The sequence below is a fragment of the Oncorhynchus mykiss genome, chromosome 6, assembly GCF_057628025.1.
Source record: "Oncorhynchus mykiss isolate SJ-2025 chromosome 6, ASM5762802v1, whole genome shotgun sequence".
NCBI classification, from domain to species: domain Eukaryota; kingdom Metazoa; phylum Chordata; class Actinopteri; order Salmoniformes; family Salmonidae; genus Oncorhynchus; species Oncorhynchus mykiss.
This window is the reverse complement of record NC_143027.1, coordinates 1,650,001-1,654,937: the sequence shown is the minus strand read 5'-3', so window position 1 is coordinate 1,654,937 and position 4,937 is coordinate 1,650,001.

Sequence of the window (4,937 nt, the reverse complement as noted above, 5' to 3'; positions counted from 1 at the left end):
AGTATCATCCAGATCATATCTACAGACCTTATGGTAGACTTTACCTCTGATAGAGTCTCATCCTGAATCATGTCTATACCAAGTCAGATGTTGTGATCATGATCAAGTCTATCCCAAGTTAGAGCTAGTTCATCAATATATTTAAAAAAGACAAATAAATGGAGGAACTTATTCAACAAAGATCCAGTGTAATATTTTATAAAAATAAAGATCCAGTGTAATATTTTATAAAAATAAAGATCCAGTGTAATATTTTATAAAAATAAAGCGAACTGGATGGAATATTGGGGAAAAATTACCCACATTTTTTTTTGAATCTTCAACATAGAAATGCTACCAAAAAGAATTTACTGAAACTTGTTACAAATGATGGAGTCACGCATGATTCACCAAATGATATTTAGAAAGAGGAAGTAAAGTACTTTAAGAATATGTTTTGGTTTCAGTCTCCTCCATCTCTTCTAACAGAAGGTAATTGTATGGATGTTTTTTCTATTAATAATGTCAAATGAACATCTGTACAGAAAGACTCATGTCAAGGTAAATTACAGAGGAGGAACTTCTTGATGCTATTAAAGCCTTTAAGTCTGGGAAAACTCCAGGGCTGGATGACATACCAGTGGAGGTTTGTGGTTGTACTCATTGGTTCTGTGGTTATTAGCATGTTTTAACCACTCCTATATAAACGGTAGATTATCAGACACTCAACAAGGTCTGATTTCATTATTACTGAAACAGGATCCAAGTTGGTAAATATAAAGATCCAGTCCATTAAGAAAATAGAGGCCCCTTACACTTCAGTGTTGTGATGCAAAAATTCTAGCAAAATGTATAGCGCATAGAATTGAAAAGGTATTGTCGGACATTAATCATTCTAATCAGACAGGTTTTTTACATGGTCAATACATTGGAGATAATAAACTCAGCAAAAAAAAGAAAGGTCCTCTCACTGTCCACTGCGTTTATTTTCAGCAAACTTAACATGTGTAAATATTTGTATGAACATAACAAGATTCAACAACTGAGACATAAACTGAACAAGTTCCACAGACATGTGACTAACAGAAATGGAATAATGTGTTCCTGAACAAAGGGGGGGGGGGGTCAAAATCAAAAGTAACAGTCAGTATCTGGTGTGGCCACCAGCTGCATTAAGTACTGCAGTGCATCTCCTCCTCATGGACTGCACCAGATCTGCCGGTTCTTGCCGTGAGATGTTACCCCGCTCTTCCACCAAGGCACCTGCAAGTTCTCTGACATTTCTGGGGGGGAATGGCCCTAGCCCTCACCCTCTGATCCAACAGGTCCCAGACGTGCTCAATGGGATTGAGATCCGGGCTCTTCGCTGGCCATGGCAGAACACTGACATTCCTGAAATCACGCACATTCCTGAAATCACGCACAGAACGAGCAGTATGGCTGCTGGCATTGTCATGCTGGAGGGTCATGTCAGGATGAGCCTGCAGGAAGGGTACCACGTGAGGGAGGAGGATGTCTTCCCTGTAACCAAAATTACAACATTACCTCAAAAATGGAAGAGGATAAATATGGAAGCGACATCTCAAGGCACCAGTCAGGAAGTTAAAGCTTGGTCTTAAATGGGTCTTCCAAATGGACAATGACCCCAAGCATACTTCCAAAATTGAGGCAAAATGGCTTAAGGACAACAAAGTCAAGGTATTGGAGTGGCCATCACAAAGCCCAGACCTCAATCCTATAGAAAATTTGTGGGCAGAACTGAAACAGCATGTGCAAGCAAGGAGGCCTACAAACCTGACTTGGTTACACCAGCTCTGTCAGGAGGAATGGGCCAAAATTCACCCAAATTATTGTGGGAAGCTTGTGGAAGGCTACCCGAAACGTTTGACCCAAGTTAAACAATTTAAAGGCAATGTTACCAAATACTAATTGAGTGTATGTAAACTTCTGACCAACTGGGAATATGATGAAAGAAATAAAAGCTGAAAGAAATTATTCTCTCTACTATTATTCTGGCATTTCACATTCTTAAAATAAAGTGGTCATCCTAACTGACCTAAGACAGGGAATTATTACTAGGATTAAATGTCAGGAGTTGTGAAAAACTGAGTTTAAATGTATTTGGCTAAGGTGTATGTAAACTTCTGACTTCAACTGTATATATATATATTTGCAAGAATATATTTGGGGGATTGTATGTGATGCAGACAATTACATTGATGGAAGCTACAATCTATCTGCAATATTAAAGCTGATCTACCCCTTAAAAAATGATTATAATAATACTTTTTAAAAATACCCCAAAAAATCATATAAAAATCATCAGAATATATTTGAGACTGTTATGTAGGTTTTGTCAGGCCGACAGACAGCTGGTGAGCTTGGTCTCCTGTCCTTGTTCAGACGCAGGTAGACCTGGTGGCCTCGTGTTATGATGTTGGGATGCAGGTCACAGTTATACTAACTCTGCTATGATGTTGCAGTCAGTGTGTTGTGAGTGCAGCCGGTCAGTGTGTTGTGAGTGCAGCCGGTCAGTGTGTTGTGAGTGCAGCCGGTCAGTGTGTTGTGAGTGCAGCCGGTCAGTGTGTTGTGAGTGCAGCCGGTCAGTGTGTTGTGAGTGCAGCCGGTCAGTGTGTTGTGAGTTCAGCCGGTCAGAGTGTTGTGAGTGCAGCCGGTCAGTGTGTTGTGAGTGCAGCCGGTCAGTGTGTTGTGAGTGCAGCCGGTCAGTGTGTTGTGAGTGCAGCCGGTCAGTGTGTTGTGAGTGCAGCCGGTCAGTGTGTTGTGAGTGCAACCGGTCAGTGTGTTGTGAGTGCAGCCGGTCAGTGTGTTGTGAGTGCAGCCGGTCAAGCCCCACTGTCTTCTCATAATGGGGACTTCATTGTTTATATTCCACATAGTAAAGGCAGTCCCAGATTGTTTTAAGTTTACGTCCCAAATGCAACCCAATTCTCTATATAGTACACTACACAGGGCTCCTGTCAACACTAGTACACTACACAGGGCTCCTGTCAACAATAGTACACTACACAGGGCTCCTGTCAACAGTAGTACACTACACAGGGCTCCTGTCAACAGTAGTACACTACACAGGGCTCCTGTCAACAGTAGTACACTACACAGGGCTCCTGTCAACAGTAGTACACTACACAGGGCTCCGGTCAACAGTAGTACACTACACAGGGCTCCTGTCAACAGTAGTACACTACACAGGGCTCCTGTCAACACTAGTACACTACACAGGGCTCCTGTCAACAGTAGTACACTACACAGGGCTCCTGTCAACAGTAGTACACTACACAGGGCTCCTGTCAACAGTAGTACACTACACAGGGCTCCGGTCAACAGTAATACACTACACAGGGCTCCTGTCAACAGTAGTACACTACACAGGGCTCCTGTCAACAGTAGTACACTACACAGGGCTCCTGTCAACACTAGTACACTACACAGGGCTCCTGTCAACAGTAGTACACTACACAGGGCTCCTGTCAACAGTAGTACACTACACAGGGCTCCTGTCAACAGTAGTACACTACACAGGGCTCCGGTCAACAGTAGTACACTAAACAGGGCTCCTGTCAACAGTAGTACACTACACAGGGCTCCTGTCAACAGTAGTACACTACACAGGGCTCCTGTCAACAGTAGTACACTACACAGGGCTCCTGTCAACAGTAGTACACTACACAGGGCTCCTGTCAACAGTAGTACACTACACAGGGCTCCTGTCAACAGTAGTACACTACACAGGGCTCCTGTCAACAGTAGTACACTACACAGGGCTCCTGTCAACAGTAGTACACTACCGAGGGCTCCGGTCAACAGTAGTACACTACACAGGGCTCCTGTCAACAGTAGTACACTACACAGGGCTCCGGTCAACAGTAGTACACTACACAGGGCTCCTGTCAACAGTAGTACACTACACAGGGCTCCGGTCAACAGTAGTACACTACAGTATATAGAGAATAGGATGCCATTTGGGATGCAGAATTGGAGCGGGAACCATGAACCTGCTGTAAGAGGACATGAGGCCTGGGGGCTACTCCACTCTACTTTAGTTTCACCCTGCTATGAGGCCTGAGGGCAACTCCTCTCTACTTTAGTTTCACCCTGCTATGAGGCATGGGGGCTACTCCACTCTACTTTAGTTTCACCCTGCTATGAGGCCTGGGGGCTATTCCACTCTACTTTAGTTTCACCCTGCTATGAGGCCTGGGGGCTACTCCACTCTACTTTAGTTTCACCCTGCTATGAGGCCTGGGGGCTACTCCTCTCTACTTTAGTTTCACCCTGCTATGAGGCCTGGGGGCTACTCCACTCTACCTTAGTTTCACCCTGCTATGAGGCCTGGGGGCTACTCCACTCTACCTTAGTTTCACCCTGCTATGAGGCCTGGGGGCTACTCCACTCTACCTTAGTTTCACCCTGCTATGAGGCCTGGGGGCTACTCCACTCTACTTTAGTTTCACCCTGCTATGAGGCCTGGGGGCTACTCCACTCTACCTTAGTTTCACCCTGCTATGAGGCCTGGGGGCTACTCCACTCTACCTTAGTTTCACCCTGCTATGAGGCCTGGGGGCTACTCCACTCTACCTTAGTTTCACCCTGCTATGAGGCCTGGGGGCTACTCCACTCTACCTTAGTTTCACCCTGCTATGAGGCATGGGGGCTACTCCACTCTACCTTAGTTTCACCCTGCTATGAGGCCTGGGGGCTACTCCTCTCTACCTTAGTTTCACCCTGCTATGAGGCCTGGGGGCTACTCCACTCTACCTTAGTTTCACCCTGCTATGAGGCCTGGGGGCTACTCCACTCTACCTTAGTTTCACCCTGCTATGAGGCATGGGGGCTACTCCACTCTACCTTAGTTTCACCCTGCTATGAGGCCTGGGGGCTACTCCACTCTACCTTAGTTACACCCTGCTATGAGGCCTGGGGGCTACTCCACTCTACCT